General features: G+C 43.4%; 1 pseudogene; it reads left to right on the top strand.

The window, feature by feature from the left end:
* Nucleotides 1–8871: 8871 nt before the first annotated feature.
* On the top strand, nucleotides 8872–21882 carry LOC100750710 (annotated as a pseudogene).
* Nucleotides 21883–23263: the final 1381 nt, after the last annotated feature.

The raw sequence follows: 23263 nt of genomic DNA, 5'->3' as shown, positions 1-23263 counted from the left end.
CTGCTATTGTATAATTAGAGAGCAGAGTATTCGTCAGGTTACTATTTTGAACCTAGAAGGCAAAACCGGAGTGCCATGAGAACTTACCAACACGTACATTTTCATGTCAATTTAAGATTCTTTTCTGGGAACTGAGTCCACTTGGACTCACAAGATTAAAAATGCTTTCCCAATCTGGCGTTCTGTACCATTCCTCCCGGACATCTAAGGCTGGCAGCCCTGTTCTCACAGTGTAAAAGCAGGGTCTTGATGTCACGCTCACATCTGTCTGATCCTAGAGATAGTAAGCTGTAAGGGGACTCGGGCTTTAAACCAGACCCACTTGAACTCTGATCTGGACATCTTACTTCACCTTTTGGAACCTCAGCTCCCTCCACTGAAAACAGGAAGAATTTAGACAGCGAGTACGTTGTTGTTTGCCTTCTTTAGAGGCTCCACCAGGGTAGGCTCCCTGAAAGAACTTCATTCCTGCTAAAAATCTTCCTTCTGGGATCTAGCTGACAATGCACCACAAAAGCACCTGCTGCCAGTGTCAGCCAGCCCGGCAGGAGGCAGCAGGAACCAGTCACATGCAGAACTCTCTAGGTAGCTCAGTGGCACACAAACCGTTGGGCGGGGCTGGACCTAGTGAGCCGCGCATGCGCACTGTTGGGCCAGCACAACCCGCGGGGGGGGAGGGGGGGGTAAAAAGTGGGCCGTACCGCGGGAGTGCGCCTGCGCTGGAATGAGGTACTGCGCTTGCGTGTTTCTCCGTTCCCACCGTAGTTTCTTTTCTCTCTATAGCTATTCAGTTCAGGCCCAGGAGAGATGGTGATGTATATGCATCCCAGGTGCAGACTTCCTTACCCTGTATATTCTTGCTAAGGTGCAGACATAAAAAGGCTTTCGCTGTCCCTCCCTGATGGTGCAAAGACAGATTCCCCTATGCCACCTGCGGACGGTTCTGAATTTCTAACTTCTCACCGACCTAAATCTCCCAGCCACCCGGCCTTCCACCGTCCTGGAGCTAGGGATTTGGTGAAGGTTGCAGGGTGAGCTCATGAATTCCTGTCTTCTCAGAATCATACAGACGTCTTTCATGGCCAGGGACCTCAAGGGTAGTGGTTAAAGCCTTAGCATGTAGAAATGCACGTACAAGTTAGGTTAAAGATTATGCCTAATTTTCACAGCTCGTAAGTAGTTGTATCGGTTTGAAGCCAGGTGTAGTCACTTCTCCCTGGCCTGTCTCAGGCCTGGACACAGTGATCGGGGTGGGGTTTCCCTTGCTCTAGTCTCTTCTCCATTTGAACCAGAGTAGTTTTTCGAAAATCAATCTGAATATACTTCTTTCTCTAAATCCTTTAAATCCGGTTCCGTGCTGCCTACGGGACGCTTCCCGGCACCCCTCCCAATTCCAGACCGGGAGCACAGTATCCCTCGAGAGATGAGAGGCCAGGTGTGGCTCCCTGACCCTGCTTGGCACATCTTTCTCACCTGGCCGTGTTTAACTACCCCCCCCAACCTTCCGGCTTCGCACACAGTATTGGTCTGTCTTCTGGTTCTCCACAGAACCCTAGCAAATGTAAAGCACCTGAAGGCCACTGTGTTGCGTCCACACTCCCGTGAGTCCAGTTATGTCTCATGGCTAGCTGTGGTCGAGCACAGATAGGTAATGCATTGTGAGCAAGGGCAAGCATGCATCCGCCGAAACCCGAGGGCATGGGTCCAGGCTCCGGGAATTTCTCACGCATTCCCAAAGCCTGTGCCGGACTTTGTCTCTATCCATTCACCCATTGCTATAAAATACATTCCTTTGTATTACTCAGGTGCTGTTTGTGGACCTTGCTTGGGTTCAAATACTAACTTAGACTAGGGAGTAATCTTTAGGATATAACTGGAGAAATTAGAGAGCTAAGTAGGAGGCAGAATAATGGAATTTTTAATTTTAAGAGAGTTGTATAATTGTGTTTAATTTGTAAATTGTGATACCATACATAAAGTGCCGTGGTACCTGACACTGTTTCAAGGCAGCCCTAGAATAACAGGAGGGGTATTTAGGAATGTATATGAGTTTGTATGTCTCCTGTGGTGATTTATAGACATTTGATGACTCCAGGGAAATGTATTCTTTTATATCTGTGAAGGCTGGAAGTCCCAAGTGAAGGTGTCAGTGGGTCCTCAGGACTCTGGAAGCTCTAGAAGAAAACCCTGTGTCATCCTCTAAGTCACCCCTGACCCATGCTTCTGGAAGTCGCCGCACACATGGCTACCCCAGTCTAGTCTACTTTGCTCCCTGAGAGTGGTGCTCCAGGGAAAGTCACTCAACACATGGGATGTGGCCACATCCTTCCAATCTCTGTTCTACCGCTTTGCCTTTTTTGTGTCTGCCCTGTCTCACATTCAGGCACTTATCATTGGATTGAAGGTTTGTCTGGGTAATCCACATCTTCTTATCAGAAAGTCCCTAAGTGTCTCTTTCAGGAACCTTTCCCCAAATAGGGTCACATTCGTAAGATCCAGGGATTTCGACATGAACTTACTTTCGGGGAACCATTTTAACTTACACTCCATGTGTGGAAGAAGAAAGCTGTTGGTGGAGTGATGAACATTTTGGGGTTTCTCTCTTTTTTATTTGTTAGAAATTTGTTATATAGAATTTTAAAGTTAACTTTAAAAATGGATCTATTTCTTCTCATTTTCTGCCTGTGGATGTTTTACCTGCATGTATGTCTGTGTACTATGTGTATTACCTGGTTGTGCCTGCAGAGACCAGAAAAGGGTATCAGTTCCTCTGGAACTGGAGTTACAAATGGTTTTGAAGCACCATGTGGGTGCTGGTTCCAGGTTCTCTGGAGGAATAGCCAGTGCCCTTAACTGCCAAACCATTTCTCTAGTCCTCCTAACTTAACTTTCTGTGTTGCTTCTATGGTCGGGCTATATCCCACACTGTTACCAATAAGTTGGCTGGGTTCCTTTAGCCTTGACCTGTTTTGAAATCCTGTCTGCACAATCCTGCCAATACTGACCCTTTGGCAGCTTTTGTGTCTTTTGTGTTTGACAGTATTGAGTAGAGGCCGCAGGCAGGTGGGACGGGAGGCACGAGGCGCCCTCTAGTGTTACAACTCTTGTATAGCTCTAGGAACTCAGGATTCTGCAGCTCTTGGCTTCTGGGCCTAGAATATTTGAGACCCTTGTGGTGGAAAAATTAACTACTCTTTGGAGCTCTTCTAGTGGTAGGGCTTGCAGTTTTTATTCCATGGCTCTCATAGCTCTTTTAGCCTTTCATCCTCCTTCAGTTTCTGCATTCTGGAGCCCCCACCCCAACCCCTGTTCCGTCTGCCTCCCTGCTCTCTTTGTGACAAGATGCCATGTAGCCTATGCTGGCCTTGAACTTGAACCTAACAGAGGGTAGCCTTGAACTTGTGATCCTCCTGCTTCTACTTTTCAAGTGCTGGGACTACAGGGCATGGACCAGCGTGTCCAGTTTTATGTAGTGTTGGTTTTGAGCGAGGTAAGCGTTCTGTCACCTGAGCTGCATTCTCAGTTCTTCAACCTCACCCTTTTGTCTTCCCCACTTTACTTTTTTGCTTTCTGTATTCCTACCATTCCTTTTCTCATCACCCTGGCTGTTCCCTTGGACTTAGATCTGTCTTCTATTGATTGTCATGACTTCTCCTGATTGCCACTATGGGAGACAGCTATCCCTTCACTGCTGCTGCTCCTCTTACGAAATAACTGGTTAACTGCTCCCTCTAAAGTTGCAATTAAAGCTTGAAAGATTTCAGTTAGATTTTGCTTTGTCTATGTGGTGGGCTTTTCCAAGAACCTGAATTGTGTGGTTTTCATGAATGCAATGCAGACTATGGCAAATACTAAGCCTATATTTTGAGCTTAGCTTGAAGGCAATGTTTGTAAAAAAGCAACTGTTGTCAAGCTGGAATACTTTCTTGCTGCATTGCCTGACAAGATGCAGAACTTCAAGTCAACTAAGACTTCAGACAAACAAATAATTATCAATATAAATATGTCTCAAACGTTGCATGGACCATACTTATACCAAAGGGTTGTTTCTCTGAAATATACATGAACATGAGTGTCGAGACTTTTATCTGATCCATGTAGCAACTTTCTGCATGTTTTCCCTTTTCCACCGACTCATAGGACCGACCTTCCCTGCCTAGGCACCTTTATAGACATTGTTGGCTCTCATTAGTCTGTTTTACCTTCCACTGCTATTGTATTGTATTTTCTCAACTTAGACTTTCCTTGAATTATTTTGACATTACTTATGTAATATCAGTTTCTACCATAGATTTTGAGCTCATAGTGGCTGAGCTTTCATATTTTGTGAGTTGGTCCCCATAGTTTTGAGAAAGCTGTGGGACACCTCCCTCTCCCTGGGGCTCTAGGCAGATGTTACGCATCATTAGAGAGCTGTTAAAAGTCAGTAATAAATGCTAAGTCCTCAGGTTCTTCCTGTAAGCACACCTTCTCGTGTTCATGTGCCTGGGAATAAGCAAAGACTTTGATGTCTCTTGCTGTCCTGGCTGCCTTAAACAAAAGAACTGCCAGTCAAACAGCCAGCTAAAGTCTTTGCTGTCAACACTCTGATTTTGAACTCTCTACAGACACCTTGAGGAAACTACACAAGAATTGCAGCAACTGTTTTCACCTAGGCCAGAGAGCAAGCAACTCCCCACCTTGTGGCCTAGCAGAGGGACTGCTTGTGGTTGGGGCAAATGGGACAATGTTATGACTGGTGCAAACACAAACCTTCATTTGCATGTGAGGTTTGCCTTATTGTGCAGACATCCTTCTGGATACATGACTGGATTGTTCATTTCGCTTGGTGATTTTTCTGTGAGATGTTCTCACATGCTGCCCCGCCTTGTTTTAAAATAGTAGGGTCAATAAAAGGCTCCCCTTGAGTGGCCTTTTCCTGTCTGTGTGGGCTGGCTGAACTGGTCACAGACAAGAAGCCTAGATAACACAGCAACAGTGACGTGAAAGCAGCTGTAGCTTAGACGGTGGTGTGGCTGGCCAGCTGCTTAGAAGCTGAAGAAAAGGCAGATAAGGGGGTATGGCAAGTGTGTTGGCACCGGTCCCAATAGTCTTGACACAATGAAGGACTGTTTGCATTAATCTCAGACCTTAGTGGAAGTGCCCTGCCCTGCTTCCGGCCTTAGTGAAAATGACTGCAGCCTGTGCAAGGTTATGTAGAATTCACCAAGCTCATCCTGCTTAGAATGCCACTGTTCTAGGCACGTGCAGGCTATCAGGAGCGCAGAATCATGGCTGGAACGTGCCTTCCTCTCCAGCTTCTGTAGGGTTTAGAGTTATTATAAAGTTTCCCAAACATCTGGGCTTCCAAACCCCATCCAACAGCCTGTTACCAGTGATGGGACTGCTTGATGGACAGTTCCCCATTCAAGGCTGCCTAGACAGAAGGCACAGAAGGCCTGTCAAACAGCCTGCTTCATCAGTTTTAATCATTTATCAAAAGCATTAAATGATAAGCACTTTGTTTATAAGAAATCTTGATTCAGAAGTGATATTTTTGTTGACACTTAATTAGTTGTGAATCTTTAATAACACTAGACAGTGGTGAACACCTTCCCCATGCCCCATGTCCAGCCTCACCTGGGCTAGCAGGGTGTTCATGTGTGCACTCATCTCCCCAGAACTGGGGAGCTGTGACTGGCCTTTTATAACAGTCATCAATATTATATGTACCTTAGTTCATTGTTAATTCTCAATAGCCCTAAAAAAGCATTATAAATACTTTTACAAGAGAAAACGTGAATCAGATATTAGCTAATCTATTGAGTTTATATACCCCAAACCTGTCTATGTCTTCCTTCCAACTGTATGACACTCATGCCCCAGTGTTTTTGGACAGCTCAGAGACATAGTTTTCTTAATTTGCTAGACTTGTCATTGATTATATTTCTTTCAGGACAAGCCTCCCCTCTCCTTCTTGTGGTACTTGGAAATTGAATCTAGGGCCTCATAAATGCTAGGCAAGGGCCCTACCACTGAGCTGTGGTTCCCCTGCTCCCCCCATCCATTTTCTTTATAAAAAGATGTATCATATGTTTAATTATATATATATATATATATATATATATATTTATCTAATTTGGGGCATATTCATTTGTGATTCATGAGACAGAAGGGGGCATCAGATCTCCTGGAGCTCGAGTTACAAGTGGTTGTGAGCCATCTGACATTCATGCTGAAAATCAAACTGTGATTTAACGTGTTTTTAAGCTCTGAGCCATCTCCAGCTCTCCTAACTGCATTTTCTTAATTAGGCAAATATAGTTATTGTATTCTTCAGTTCATTCGGCAGTTTTTGGGTTGTTCAAGTGCCACAGTGTGTACTTCTTAGTGATTTCTTCTCCCATCAGTGGCTGAAAGGCGGTTCACCAAAAGGCACTCACGAGTTAGCTGCTCTCCTTGCACCCTCCACTTCCAAACCATTGGCTGAAGGATTCTGACTGGGAAAACATGGCAGAGGTCCTCAGAGGGCAGCACAGAACTCATGGAAGAGAGAAACCCTGCCATGGAATTCATTGTGAGAGCATGGGCAGGTTGGCTCTCTGTAAGCAGACTACCAGGGGCTATTGCCATGGTGGCTGCAGAAGCAGAATTACTCCTTGGTACTATGAGTGAGGATTGTATATTCCACCTACAACAAATCGTTCATCTCTCTCTGTCTGATTTTCTGTTTACCCAGCAAAACTTTAGAGTAACCTTTACCCTAGTTTTGCCCTGGCCTTTGACAACCTCACTTTCAGAAACAATAAGGAACATTTGGTAAAATATTTCATAAGATGAACCTTCATTTCCCTCTGTAACATGGCCCTCAGTCAGGGACCCCCTGAGCAGTGTCGCAAGGGCTGAATCTCTTGGTTCTTCATCCCTAGCAATTCTCTGTGCCTCGCGCAATGTGACATCACTCTCCATTCCCTCTGCTGAATCAAGCCACCCTCACTACCCTGATGAGAAAGTACAGCTTTCACGGTGATTACAGTTATAAGACAAGTGAGTTGTGTGATTTTCAGTGTTTTATACTTTATAAGGGTTATTTTGTAGTTGCACATTTAAAAATAAGTGCCTTTTAAATTGGATTTCCATAATTCAAGTCACACAATTTCTCAGAAATACGTATGTCAGTAAAGCCAGTGTGCTGTGGCTTTTATATTAAAAAAACAAACAACCTGTAGGAATAATTTTTCTTTAATAAGAAACCCTTTAACTTTGAGTTGACATGTAAAATAGTGAGTTTTGCTATGAGATTTTCACATTATACATATGCCCTTGTACTTGGCTTGTATTTCCCCCTAGCTACACTTATCCGCCCCTCCCAACTGGCCTCTTTCCTGCTCTCAAATAGTCCCTCTGTGCTTTTGTGTTTTTAAATAAATGTGTATGTATTTATACATATTTATATGTGTATTTATATAAACATATACACACATACATGTATATATATATCATGATATGTTTACCATATATTTAAATGCATTTATAAGAGAGTCTCAGATTGTAGAGGAAAGTAGAGCTGTTTCCCCCAGGTCTCAGCGCTTGTACTCCCCCTTTGAGTGAACCTTTTACTCATATGTATTATCATGATAGGATGAGTCATGTCCATGCCAGGAGCTGTTGGTTTTCAGGTTCTGATGCTTTGCTACGTTCTATCTCCCAAGCAGTTTGAGATAGAGCAGGGGCCGTCAAACTGCTTTGACTGGGCTCAGTCAATATGTATATTATCACTTATAATGACTGAGCATGTACATATATATACGTGTGTGCTGTATACATGTAAGTGAAGCTGAAGACTCACCATGTGTTATTTTTCTGCACTCTACTATCCCCTGTTCTTTTCTGTCTCTTTGAGGCTTGCCGCAAGTATTTTGAAAATCACTGTCCATGAAAGTAATTGGTTTTAAATAGCAATGGCTTTGAAACCCTAGGACTGCCTTCATTTGAGCAAGTCTCCCCAGAAACCTCCATATCTCCATTTGTAAAATAAATATACCTCTTAGGTGATATTTTTAGAGTAAAATAAAGAGAAATTTGTGAGACTACCCATTGTATATCTGATAATGCACAACTGTTAGGTCCCTTTTGTATACCATAATATTAACTCAGAAACATCCATTTTTGCTTGATTATACAATGGAACTGGAACACTAGAGGTAGGACATGGAGTCTAACGAAGCAAGATGCTAGGAGCTTGTCAAAGCCTTGAAATCAGGGGGGACATCACTGATGAAAGGCCAGGAAGTAGCATGGCAGACCTTTGGCAGTTAGGTTACACCTGCTCAGTTGAATGGTTCTTGAGGCCCAGCTTTTGCTTTTGTCAAGGCTTTGACAAGTTTCTTGGGTTCCACACCTCACTTTGATTTTTGTGTTCACTGTGGATTTTCATATCTATTGTGGGCTTTAGTGTGGTTGCAGGCATTGCCTCTGATACCTCTAACATTCAGTTACATGAATTGCCATGTAGAGATAGTAGCATCTTCATAGGTATACCATGAACAATAAAGACTTGCAACAATTGGCTATTGGAGGCATTCAGAAGTTTTCAATGTATTTGAGTTCTCCGATTTTTCCTTTTCTCACTAACTCCCAGAGACAGGACCACAAGTGCCCACCTGTTAGCCTGCCAAGAGCAGAAGCGTTTTAACCAGTGTTGACCTGAGACCAGCTTGTTTTAGTCACAGGTAAACAGTTTGGACCAAATCTGGGAACGCATATCCCTGTCATAAAGGAGGAAGATATTTCCTTATTCTAGTTGATGCTATCCAAGCATCTATCATAAAAAGCATTTTCACATGGTCTCTTTTATTCATTCTTGTTTAGAGAAACAAAGAGACAACAGCCATGGCAAGCAAGCCCATCCTGCACTACTTCAATTCGAGGGGCAGAATGGAGTCTGTCCGCTGGCTCTTAGCTGCGGCTGGAGTAGAGGTAGGTTCTAAGACAAGCCATCTTAAGTTGCACCTGAGTTGACCAAATGACATACTTTCCTCTCATAAGCCTGATGATGTTTCTCACTAAAAGATTTATTAAGAGTTACTGTTTGAATAAAAATTCCAATTATTAAGAGATTCACAGGCTTGACCTAAGAAATTGTTAGACCTTTCTTATCACAAGGAGTATAATTTCAAAAGAAACATAAGAAACATCACTTTTATGGACCTTATTATTATTGAAACAAACTGTAAAATAGTCTGTGTCATCTAAGTAACAATTAGAGTTGAGGGTACTGAGGGATGATAATAAATTACAGTTGTTTTTGTGATCATGTATTAGAATTTTTCACATAATTCCTATGCTTTGGAGAAACAAATTACTGAAGTATGAAATATGGCCCTGTATTTATTGGTAATTGAAGAACATTCTGAAAAATATATCACTCATAAATTTATGTAATTTTATGCATTTGTTATTGTTTGTGTATGTGTGTGAGTATGCACATGACATGGTGTGTGTGTGTGTGTGTGTGTGTGTGTGTGTGTGTAGGTCAGATGACATCTTGTGGAAGTAAATTCTCTCCTTCCACCATGTAGGTTCTGGGGCTAGAACTTGGATCATCAGTCTCAGCAGCAGGCACCTTCACCCAATGAGTCATCTTAGTGCCACTCACTCTCCACCTTCATTGTGCAAAGATCATGGAATGTTTTTAGGCAAAAATCGGGGTTGTGGCCTACTGCCTATGCTATGTAATATAGCTTATGTTCCTAGGTCATAAACTCTCACAGCATGCCATAATATTGAATAGTGTAGGCAATTGTAATACAATGATCAACACTTGCATATGTAAGCAAACCTAAGCATAGAAAAAGCACAGAGAAGTTACAACTTAAAAGGTACAAAAGGTGCATCTACATAAGCCGTTTAACCATGTGGAGGGCTTAGCAGACTAGACAGCAAATGAGGAATAGGTGGATGTCCCTCTAGGACATCCCTCAGTGAGAAATGTTTTTGAAAGGTTCATGTGCTGAAGGTTTGATCCACAGCCTGTGTATGATTGACAAGGAGAGGAACCTTTTAGGTCTTCAAATTCTCCACTACTCTTCACTGGGAATGTTCTAGAGGATTCTTCTCTTCTTCAATTTCTCTGTTCTCTTGTTCTTCTTCAGCTGTGTGTCCACTAAACAACAGGAAAACTTCAGTTGTACTACAATCCAGTGGGGCAAACTTGAGTAGACAGCCATGTTGGACTGACCACTGTAATGGCAGCCATGGCTGGGCATAGTTACTGAGATTCCTTCAAGTTATTACAGAAGAAGGAAGGAGGGTTGGGTGTGTAGAGGAAAGCCTGTTTGCTCAAGATGACTGTTGAAGGTAGATGTGGGATACAAAGAACAGCAAAGTGCTTTTCTGCATGTTTATAATTTGATAAATTTGCATAAAATAAAATAATTAAGATGTATACTATTAGAAATGAAACACAATTACAGTGAAAATACATAACACAAATGAGACGTGGGTAGATGAGGGCCGTAACCACCTGTCAAAGGCTGCAGCATCTGTTATGTGCCAATTCTGTGGTTGGTACTGGGGGATATAGGTTGACAAATACAGATGGGTCCCTGTGCTATGACAGCTTCTGTATCTAGGAAGACAGGATCAAATGCTTGATAGGATTGCTACTGCCTGAGCAGGAACCTGGTAAGGCTCTTTGGACTATGGCGCTGCCCTCTAGAGGTGTGTCAAGGGAAAAATAGATCATGGTTCCAACCAGAAGTACCCAGCAATTGTCATGGATACGCTCAGATCTTGTACCTCATATGAGAGTAGAAGAGGGAAGTTAAGAAGTGAGGTCACATCCCTTTGGGAGAGCTTCTAGTGCCTTCATCCTCATGGCCATGAGTTTGCCTATGTCTTGGGATTGAACTTTCTCTGCTGCCTCATGAATGCATGAACTTTGGCCTGTCCCTTTCTGGATTTCATGAAAAAAGAAGCTGCGATAAACATGTACTTTTATAAATGAACAGTCTGGTTTCAACATAGACTAGACACCAGGTAGATGGTGCAGGAATATGTTCCTGTGGGCAGCATAAGTTCAAAAAACATAGTACGTGGGAGTAGCCTAGGGTTTCCCATTCTCCATCCCAGTGTGACGACGATGTCCAAGACTGTCTGCAGACGTTTGCTTAGGCCTTCTTGGCTCTCTGTGCCCCAATAGTGACCATTGTAGACCCATTATTTACTACCAGCCCTACATCAACACATATTAGCCAACTGCATTCCACCCTAACACCTGCCTGCAATGGCCAGCCTGTCGGTTATGTTTTACTAGAATGAATGCCTGACAAAATGACTGCACACGCTCCCTTAGTGTCTCTGTAATATGACCTGTGTGACCATGTAGAGGCACAAGATACTGTTCTTCACAGCAAGCTAGGGACCCTAAAACTCTGACTTTTCTTTATAAGGAACTCCATAAAAACAAAATGGCCACTACTAACACTAGTATTGCTAATTGCTTGGCTTATAGGGGCCTGGCCCACTATGATGTGTTTCGGCAGTGCTACCTACATCAGTCTGTTTAAGGACTGCCCCCATTTTAAAGAACAACCAAAGGCTTGCTGGAGCTAAGTGACTTCCTAGATCACTTAGTGTGTATGAGGTAGAGTGTCATTTGCAATCAGAATAGCCAAAGATCTTGATGACAGCCTTTTGTGTGGAGAAAGAGTCTGCCCACTGAATCAGGTATGTTAAATAAGAACTGGTTTTCATCTTGATGTTAGCTTATATGTGACCACATAGAACTTCTGGTCAGACAGAGACATCTCTGCTACTGGCTGCCATTCCAACCCAAGTGCCTTTGCTCAGGACAAGGTTTAAATGACTGGATGCAGATCAAGACCAAGCTGTATCTTCACCAGTATGAGAGTGATTTAAAGAAAAAAATAGGATTATATGATGAAGTAACAATACCTGTTAAATCCAAATGATGATTTAACATCTATCTAACACTTAGTAGAAACCTGGAACTTTCCTAAGTTATATATATACATAGTGACTTAGTCTATTGTGCAAATTACCAATATGGAGCCAGGTGAAAATACAAGGGAATTTAATAGGGAAAAGCCTTACTTACAGAGTGACATAGCCAGCTGGCGGGGCAGCAGTAAGTACAGCAAGCCAAAGATGAAAGCGAAAGAAGGAGCCCACCACATGAGCGTCTCTCACTCTTAAACCTTCCCTACATTACCCTGACCACACCCTTGCAGGCATGGTCAGGCACACCTATAGCCAGCCCCTAAGCAGGTGTGGCTACAGCATCCCCTACATTAGTCCTTATGCTAACTTAAACATTACCTTACTAAGCCACAAAGTTTAGTAATGTGTCCATCAATGCCACCTTACAAAGGTACCTTTTCACCCTCCACAGGCATATCAGAAATCAAAGGTGCCTTTGTTTTTAGGGAAAAATAATGTGGTAACTCTTTGATTCTTGCCTTAAATGTGGAATTCTATCTTATTGCACCCCATCTTTTCCAGGGGAGACAGTTGTATAACAGTTGTTAAAAGGTTAAAGTTGTATATCAAGACCATTTTACCTCACCTGGCAGTGAATTGCTGTCAATTCCAGAAGAGGCCTCTTAGTGGTACAAAGTTAGATGTTTATCGGTTCTTGCCACATCCCATGGTGGAGACACAAAAAGTTCTGTTTTCATCTCTCTCTCAGCCACAGAACTTTCTGTGATGTGACTGGAAGAAATTCTCAGTCTCTTCCATCCAATACTATTTTGCCAATGCCATGACCTCATCACAGACATGGATGGGTGTGGTCATGGTGGGGGTGAACCATAAGAGTGACCATCTGTGTGTGCAGTTCCTCTGTCTTTGTTTCTTTATATCTGTGATCAGCTTCTGCATGGCTAGGGCCAGCTTATCAGTGTTCCTACTAAAGAACTTTCTCTCCACTCTGCATACACAGGTGCTGTCATGTTGAGAGCCCAAAAGCAGTGGATGATTAACAAGAACTCATGTCCTATTTTTTGATTTGCAGTTTGAAGAAAAATTCATTCAAACACAAAAAGACTTGAAAAGGCTAAAACATGGTAAGAATTGATGTCTGTGTTAGGGTTTCTATTGCTGTGAAGAGAAAGACACCAAGTCCAGGGCTACTCTTATAAAGGAAAACATTTCATTGCACTGGCTTACAGTTTCAGAGTTACATCTTGATCCTGCAGGCAACAGAAAGTCAACTGAGACATTAGGCATGGCCTGAACATATAGAAGACCTTGAAGCCCATGCCCACAGTGACACACTTTTCTAATAAGGCCACACGTACTCCAACAAAGCCACACGTCCTAATAGTGTCACTTCCTATGAGCGTGTGAGGGCCAATTACATTCACACCACACTGTCTTAAGTGCCTCAGAGCAGTATCCTCCATGTTGAGTTTAAATACCAGATTTTATCTATGCACTTGTAGGGCTTTCCTGGGATTGCAGAGGGGCAGAGTGGTAAACTGTAAGTGATGAGGCTCCTTTGGCAGACCTAGCAACCTTCCTGGGGCTTCAAAGGGCTCTGGATATTTACTGAGGAGCCATCCCCAGGACCCCAGGAACCATCTTTCCTTTTCATCTGTGCTGTACTACAATCGGCTGTAGTAGCTTGGAATCCTACAGTACCCTCCATCTGGGTACATGCAGGGACAGAAGCAAAACTAGAGCCAGCACTTGCTTACCTTGCATTCTCTGACAGGCCTTAAAAGTGACTCCTCTGTAATGTAGGTTGATAGTGAAATAGTATTGAATGATTTGAAAGTCTAAGTGAGAGCTCAGGAGGGAGGGAGTGGGGAGGGATGGGAAAAGGGGACCAGAGGGGCATGTCAAAAAAGCCTGCCCAGCACTCAGTGTCCCATGAGGTTAGTTTAGCAGCATACAGAGACCCTACCTAGACCTCTGAGCTGACCTTGAAGTAAGGGACATCCTACATCTTCCTCTTCTTCTAAGGCATGCTAAGCCGGGCAGTGGTGGCACACACCTTTAATCCCAGCACTTGGGGGAGTCAGAAGCAGGCAGACCTTTGTGAGTTCGAGGCAGCCAAGTCTCCAGGGTGAGGTTCCAGGACAGCCAAGGCTACACAGAGAAACCCTGTCTCAAAAAACAAAAGTGGGGCAGGTGTGTGAGAGGGGGATGGCTAGTTTTAAAAGTATTTGCTGATCTTGTAGAGAAACCATGTTTGATTCCCTGCATCCACAAGGGAGCCCACAACTGTATGTAACACCAGTTCCAGGCGATCTGATGCCCGTTCTAATTTCTATGGGTGCCAGGCATAGCCATGGTATATAGAGATGCATGGGGAAATACACACACACACACACACACACACACACACACACACACACACACACACACACACACACACATTTAAAAAATTAAAGTTTAAAATAAGAAAAAGAAGGAATAGGAAGAAAAACAATACTTGAAAGTCTCCCACATGTATTTTCCTTTTGTAAGTTCAGTTATTTTAATAAACATTCCATTTTGAACATATCTGAGTCATAGGTAATTTGTTCTTCTTTTCTTTGCTTCATCCAATAGATGGGAGTTTGATGTTCTGGCAAGTGCCCATGGGGGAGATTGACGGATGAAACTGGTGCAGACCAGAGCCATTCTCAACTACATTGCCTCCAAATACAACCTCTATGGGAAGGACATAAAGGAGAGAGCCCTGTATGATGAGTTTCCTGTACTTATGAACAGATAACATGGGAAGAATTTATGTCCCGTCTTGAGTGAGCATAGCTGTGGTGGTGAGATCACAACCAACTCCAGGCTGGGTATTTGCACTGACATCAAGCAGGGAGACTCCCATGGAGAGGGAATAGTATACCTGGCTGCCCTTAGAGAACTGTGACTATATGGCAGGGCAGAGTTCATGGATGTAGAGACCTGTGGTTATATGGCAGGATAGAGCTTTTGGATTTAGCATGTCATCAGGGCTTTGAAAACTCTAAGGAACTATGAAGTCAGGATGGTGGAGTCCTGATTCCATCTGCTAAATCTTTAGAGGCAAGACTCTTGCAGTTTGAAAAGTTAGACATGGATATAACGACCCAGCAATTCCACGAGAAATGCATCCTTGGTTTTCCTCCCTCCCTCCCTCCCTCCCTCCCTCCCTCCCTCCCTTCTTTTGATTTTTTTGAGATGGGGTTTCTCTGTGTAGCTTTGTAGGCCAGGCTGGCCTCGAACTCAAAGAGATCTACCTGACTCTGCCTCTCAAGTGCTGGGATTAAAGGCATGCGCCACCACCACCTGGTGGTTATGTTTATTTCAAAGTGTTCGCAGCTGTACTGTTAATATTTAAAAAGTGCAAAATGTCCCACAGATGAATGGCTGAGGAAAGTGTTATTCAGCCACACAATGAGTTATATCTGCACAGAGGGATGGACAGACTCATGGGGCGACACAGATAAACCTCGACATTCTGTTACATAAGAGATCAGACATAATGTGTCACACATTACATGTTTTCTTTTGTTTAAAATGTCCAGAAGACTCAAATCCATAGAGACAGAAAGCAGATTAGAGGCTGTCTAAGAGTTGGAGGGAGGGGCTGGGCCTTGGCTGTCTCAGCTACAGGTCTTACTATTTATTACCCAGTGTGGTTAAAAAGTATGAAACTGGAGAGTGTTGTCCTTACCAACTTCAGTGAACATACAGAAAAGCACTGAATAGGATGCTTGGGTGACAATTATGGTTACGAACATATGTCAAAAAACCGAGTATTTTTAAAAAGTAGTTTAGCAACTTCGTTTCAAATTTCATTGCTTCTTTCCTGTGCTTCACGCCTGTGACCATAAAAAAATAGCATTTAGTAATGTGCTATTTTAAGTGGAAACTCAAGAATGCAAGCACCTCTGGAGTTGAATGACAGGACCAGAGGGTGTAGTGGATCCATGTTTTATGGAAAATAATTGAGAGAGCTTCTAACATGAGGTCTGTCAGGAGCCTAAGCCATGCAGTAGGGTTAGGGAGGGGCAGCAGAGCCTCAACAGCTGGGCCGGGGATTCTGATGGTCTGTGTCGCACAGAGCACGCCACTGCCAACAGCAAACCCTCTTTGCAGCATTTGTGACTGTGGATGCCACATTCTCTTGGTACTGACTCGGGTGCATTGTTGATGCTCTCTGCCTGTGTTTAGTTACCCGGGTAACAAAACTTCACAATTGTCGTCTCCCCCATATAACTAAGAAACAAGTGTTAACCTATAAGTGCTAGTTGCAGGTCCCACCACAGGTAGTTTTCCTTGGCCATCATCTGAGTTGTATCCTCTTAGGTTTTAAACCACTGAGCAATCTCTCCAGCCCATCTCTTATGTTTTTAAAAATGAGTGTAAGACGGAAAGGGAGTACTTGAGCAAGAATTTTATCTTTCAGGATTGACATGTATACAGAAGGTACGGTTGATTTGAATGAAATGCTTATTCACTATCCATTCCTTCCACTCGGGGAGAAGGATGCAAACCTTGCCCAGATCACACAGAAAGCAAGGAAGTGTTATTTTCCTGCCTTTGAAGAGGTAAGTGGAGGCTGTGTCACCATCAACAGCTCTCAGTTTAGAGAGATAGTCTAAGAGAGTATCTTCTAATTTAGGGCTGCTACAACAAAAAATGCCATGAAGTGGCTTTTGCTTCATATAGAAAAAAATGCTTATTTCTTATAAATCTGGGAGCTGAGAAGTATAAGGCTCTGGTTGATTGTAAGGAGCCATTACAAAGTTACCCAGGATATAAGGAGCTGTTACAAGTTAGTGAGCAGGCGCTGGGTAACTTTGTAACTTTCCATCCCTTGGTCTCTGCCTCTCCCGTGGCATCATGTGGTCCGATGAGCTGCAGCCAGTCAGGGGGTGACACGTCCTAGGCAGCGGCTGCCAGCCTATATAAGGGATGGGTTTTTGGGAGTTCGGGGTCTCTGTTCTGTAAGCTTATGCTCTCCCTCTCAAGATGCATTAAAGCTTTACTGCAGAAGGATCCTGAGTGTGCCGCGTCGTTCTTGCTGGCGAGACGGTAGCGCGGGACAGTTGATGCCATTCTTGTATGGCCTTGCTTTTTGGTTCATGGATGGTTGACTTCTGGTCATGTCATCACATAGCAGATGGCTCAAGTGAGCTCTCAGAGGTACCATTATAATCACGACAATAGGAGGGCTAGGCTGAAGCTCAGTTGGTAGAATACTTGCCTGGCATGGACAAAGTCATGGTTTTTATTTCCAGTACCATATAAATCAGGTATGGTGGTATATGCCCGTAATACCAGTATACCCGTAATCCCTGCAATCAGGAGGTAGGGCAGGAAGAACAAGTTCAAGATCATACTCAGTTACTTGGCTATATGAGATCCCATCTCAAGGGGGGGAGTAGAATAGAGAATGTCATTCATGAGATCATATGATTATTTCTCAAATGTCCCACCTATAAACTGTATCATATCATGAGTTAGAATATCAGTTTATGAACTTTGGGGATCACAGACATTCAGTTCAACAAAGACAGGAAGGCATTAACTTTCCTTTCCAAAGGACTTCTATTAGTATTAGTCTAGCACCCCAGTTCTGAAGGTATTATACAGAAGCATTGCTCTAGTTATGCCAGCTCACTGTTTTCAAAAAAATAATTGATTGATCTAGAATTTCCAGTATGGTATAAAGTGGTCATAATTAGAACTGGACTGTGTGAAGGTCTGAGCCACATTAGAGGGTGGAATATGTTATGATAAATCTTTCCACCAAAAGCTGCCCCAGCCCTACCACCACGTGGGCGGTCTCTGCCAGCTGCCCGAGTTCTGCCCACCGAGTTAGGGCCCCAAATAGTACACAGAGACTTCTATTATGTACAAATGCTGCTTGGTCAATGACTAAGATTCTCATCTGTTAGCTCAGTCTTAATTATCACAAATCTATATATTTTATAAGACTTATCTTATAGAGGATACCTTCTGCTGGTGCCCTCTCTTGCCGGTGGATCACATGGTGCCTCTGGAGGAAGTAAGAGGGGGAAAAGGGCCACTTCCTGCTTGTCCTTCCTTAAATATGAGTCTCCCTGCTATGTCACTTCCTGCCTGGATCACCACTTCTTTACTACATTTCCCAGAATCCTCTTTGACTCCTAGTCCTGTCTAACTTGCTGCCTCATTGTCCAAGCAGTTCTTTATTCAACAATCAATAAGATGAACATACACAGAAGTACATTCCCCATCAGGAATAGATCATGCATGGTGCTGTAATGTTGACTACATTAGAGTTGGAATAGATCACGCAAAGCACCATAGTGTTGACTCAGAAGCAACGTGATGACAGCAACACATAGACAATCCTCTGGCACCAAGTGCCGGGAGACCCAAGACCAATTGCCCATCTGAAGAATACAGCGGTGTTTCAGAGATGGGAAGTTTATACACTGATGCATAGAAGAGAGAAATGAAATGGTGTTTTAAAAATTGCCAGAGTTTAGGGATATTTTCCTGCTATTTTACCTAATATCTGTCTTAATATGTTTTCTCTCTGTATGTGAGATAAATATTTTAAGATGGAAGTCAGCTGAAGCCAGGGTAAATAAAATCACGAATCAAAAACTGGTCACACACAGTGCAGACTTGTAAATAAATAAAGGAATACCCGCTTAGCTTCCACCTGTGGAACATTAGGTCATTTATCCAGTCATCCAACAAATGTTAAATTGTTGCTTGTGTGCCAGGTCCAACATAAGCAGGTGACAAAGTGTGATCAGATCCCCTACCCTGCTTTTTGTAGTGCTGACAATGTAAGGCATGTCACATAGTGATAATCTTCACAGCCATTCTTCAAACTTAAGTCATCTACATTATGAAATAAAAGTATTGCATTAATGTGAATGCATAGTGTAAATTACACCACAAATTCCATGTGCTGAAAAGATGGCTTGGTGGGAAAAGGTGCTTGCTGCCTGATGACCTCAGTTTGATCCCTGGGATCCACGTGGTGGAGGGAGAAAACCTATCCCCTTGGATTGTCCTCTGACCTCCACACAGGTGCTTTGGCAGGTGAACACACTCACACACACGCACACGCGCGCGCGCGCACACACACACACACACACACACACACACACACACAGAGGGTAGGGCAGGCAGGCAGACAGGCACAATAAGTGTGTATTGTTTTTATACCAAACAATTATTCATACTTCTTTTTGTATTTATTCTCTTACAATATGTTTGACAAATATCTTTAACTGGTATCTCCATGTGTTTTCGGTTTCTTCTCTTATTCATAGATCATGTATTAGTCCTTCCCAGGTGTCATGTAACTGCCTTCCAATAAGAAAAGTTGAGGGACATTTTAGAGGCCACATAGATACTCCCCATGGATGTAGGAGATTTGACATCCTGTGGGGTTGTCTTCATCGTATATGTCCATCTCTCCATCCCACTCTACCCATGAAATACGTTCTTAGCTACATACACAAGTTCAGTTCACCCTCCACAATTCAGCATGCTGGTTATGCCACAATGTTAAGAATGAAACCCAGCATTGCCAAGATGATGGTTCCAACTGTCTATTTATTTCAGTTCGAGTATGTGAGTATGAGTGATATGTTTGCACGTGGTGTGTGTGTATATATACATGCAGGTGGAGGCCCAAGGATGCTATCAATTGTCTTTCCTCAATCACTTTCCACCTTTATTTTAAAACTGAACTTGAAGCTTATCACTCTGTTAGGCTGGCTGACCAGGAGCTTCAAGGAACTACCTGTCTCTGCTACATCTCCCAAGGCTGAGGTTACAAGCATGTACCACGACTGAGCTGGGTGGTGATGGTACATACCTTTAATCCTAGCACTGGGAAGGCAGGGGCAGGTGGATCTCTGTGAGTTTGAGTTCAGTCTGGTCTATAGAGTGAATTCCATGGCAGCCATGGCTACACATAAAACGCTGTCTCGAAAAACAAAAAAGCAAAGCAAAGATACAAGCATATACCATCATGTCCCACTTCTAAAAAAAAACATTTATTTATTTATGTATATGGATATGGATTTATTTTTGTCTACATGCATATCCATACTCCAGAAGAGAGACTCTGATCCCATGGGACTACAGTTATAGATAGATGTGAGCCACCATGTAGGTGCTGGGAATTGAACCCAGGACCTCCAAAAGAGCAGCCAATACCCTTAACTGCTGAGCCATTGGTCCAGCCGCATGTCCCATTTTAAAAAGTGGATTCAGGAGATCAGCATCAGGTTCTTGTGTTTTGTTACCAGTCACCTGGCCAACTAAGCTATTGCCTCAGTCCCTCAAGTTGACTTTAGGTCCCAGAGACATGTAAAAGATGAGCAAACAGACAAGAGGAGAACTATAGACAAAAAAAAAAAAAAGACCTCTCATGGTTGACTGGTCCTGCCATGAAAGTTGAGCAACTTTCCATTACATATAGAAAGAGCTGAGAGGGGAAACTGCCAATTTTAGGGAGGTATAAACAGGGAGAAACTGCGGCAGGAAGTTAGCCCTTGGCACAAGTGTAAAATGCAGGGAAAGGTGGATGGTGTGAATAGCGTGTGGATCTGGGGGTGAAAATGAAAGGATCCTTGGCTTTAGTGGAGGAGATAGCAGACCTCGTGTCTCCTCATCCATCATGCCAGGGTCCTAGGGAGAGGTCCAGGACTCTGCACTTCCTTCAGGAGGCTGCAGAAGGAGGAGAAATGGGCTGAAAAGGTCAAGGAAATACTGGTGTTCCTGCCTGACTGTTTATGTTCACAGATCAAATTTCCTAAACTCCGCAGGTATTGAAGAGCCATGGCCAAGACTACCTTGTTGGGAACAGGCTGAGCAGGGCTGACATTCACACGGTTGAACTTCTCTACCACATCAAGGAGCTGAATGACAGCATTGTGGCCATTTTCCCCCTGCTTCAGGTGAAATAGCTGGGTCCCTCACCATCAGCCCTCCAATCCTGGCACAAGTCTTCAAGTATTGGTGGGCTGCTGGCATCTGGCATCTAGCCATATCCAATCGTCAGTCCTCCTGCACCACCTGGAAAATGATCTTCCAGGCCTTGTTTCTGGAATGTGAAAGGGAGTCCTGTTGTACCAGAAAATTTGGCATAAACACTACCTCAACAAGTATAATTTTACCTCATATAATGAGCAAATGCCAGCACTCAGCTGTCTCCCCGAGCCACCTTTCCACTGTGGGCTCAGATCCTGATTTCTCTGGGATTCCCCTTACCACAGATGTGCCTGTCGTTGTGCACCAAGTCTATCTTAGCATCTCTCTTCCCATCTGGTTTCTGCCTCTCAGATTCAGCTCCCATTAGCAGACATTGTGTTTTGCTCAGCATGGACACATACTCTTCCAACCCAGAAACCCCCTCTTCATATCTCACTGTGATAAGTCCCTTAAGTCTAAGACTCTGGTTTTCCTGGTCTAATTTGTCATCATTCATCCTCAGCATCTTGATTCCACCTGTTGAGGGTTTCTCAGTAATGGCACCTGACTGACATTTCTGTTCATTTTCCTTTACACTAGGGGTGACTCTGTAGGGTTAAAGAGCAGGAAGGAAGGTAGGGATGGCTGAGGCTGGATGAAGTCTTCAGGGTGTACCGGGAAAAAAGCGCTGTTCAGTCTTATTTCCCAAGCCTTGCCTCTATTGTCTGTTCCCGAGGCTCTTCCCACATGCGGCTAAAGGGAGTTTTTTGTGTTGTTCAGGAGGGGGGCCAGATTTCCTGGGATATGCTGCTTTGGGCCTCACTTTGAGGCTTTATATTGCAGGCCCTGAGAACCAGAGTCAGCAACCTCCCCACAGTGAAGAAGTTTCTACAGCCTGGCAGCCAGAGGAAGCCTTTGGAAGACGAGAAGTTTGTAGAAGAGCTTAAGAAGAGCTTCTTTTAAATGGCACCTGGACAGGACAGAACATGGATTCCCTGTCTTCTTGGGTTCAAGCAGGGAAGTGTCCAGCGTTGCTCCTAATTCTCATGGAGCTAACAAAGGTTTCCAACTGTTATTTGCTGATCTTGTTAGACATGAACCATGTGAATGGAGTTGTAATATCATCTATTGTGTTCTGAGCAAATTTCAAATCATGATTACCTTGTAAGAAGTCCCTTTGAATTTAAATAATCAGAAAAAGATGTTTAAACTCAGATCTATTTGAAAAAAAATTGTCTTTTAACTGCTGTTGTAGACCCTATCAAAAACTTAAGCAGAGTATTTCAACCTGATGCTTTGGCCTATGCAAAAATACTCTTCTCTGTTGTGTTATGATGACTTTCTGAATAAGAATCCTGTTCCTTCAAGTAATATGTTTCTTGTTCACCCATGCATTTGCACACTTAGGTCCATTGTCAAGCATCCATTGCTCCTGGAGCTGGGTAAATGATGAATGAATCAGATACAGTCAAGGCCTCAGGAAGATTGCTGCAGCAAGGGAAACGACAAAACAGGATGACCCTAATTCAACCAGGCTTTGCTCAAGAATCACATTCCTAAGGCTGCTCTGACAACCTAGCACAGACTTTGCACCTTAAGATAATTAAATCTGTCGGAATCCTGAAGGGTGTGTGTTTGAAATCAGTTCTGTTGTGCTCCAGGCTTTAGCTGATGGTGTCAGGGAAGGATCCTTCTTAACTTGTTCCTACCATTTGACAGTGGCCAGCCATGGTAGAGTGTTCTTGGGTTGATATGCTTCCCTAAACACTCTGCCTTCATGGTCACATGGTATTTAACAAGTAAGTGTGTGTGTGTGTGTGTGTGTGTGTGTGTGTGTGTGTGTGTGTGTGTGTGTGTGTACATTTTCCCTTTCTTAAAAGGAAGCAATAATCACATTTGGGAACACTCCTACAGGTATGAACTCAGTTTGATTACATCTGTAGGGTCCTCATTTCCAGAGGACATTACATCGACAGGTGTTCTGAGTTTATATATCTCTTTAGGAGACAGAATTTAGCAAGCATTCCTTTGAGCCATCCTCCAGCCTCTTGTGTTTTACACTGGGAAGACTCAGATGCAAGCCTCTGTTATGAAATAATCTTTTTGTACACTGTGAGGACGTGTCTTTACCCAGGCACCTTCTGATTGGTTTAACAAACAGTTGACTGGCCAGTAGCTAGGCAGGAGTTATAGGCTGGACAGCAAGACACAAGAGGAAGGTGAGAAGAAGGAGGGTGGAGTCTGGAATTTCCAAGAGATGCAGAGAGAAACAAGATCGCCATACCTTACTGAGAAAAGGTACCAAGCTACGTGGCAAGGTGTAAATAAGAAACATGGGTTAATT

The sequence above is a fragment of the Cricetulus griseus genome (assembly GCF_003668045.3).
Source record: "Cricetulus griseus strain 17A/GY chromosome 1 unlocalized genomic scaffold, alternate assembly CriGri-PICRH-1.0 chr1_1, whole genome shotgun sequence".
Classification (NCBI taxonomy): Eukaryota; Metazoa; Chordata; class Mammalia; order Rodentia; family Cricetidae; genus Cricetulus; species Cricetulus griseus.
The sequence above is the reverse complement of the archived record's forward strand: the minus strand, read 5'-3'. Positions and strand labels throughout refer to the sequence as shown.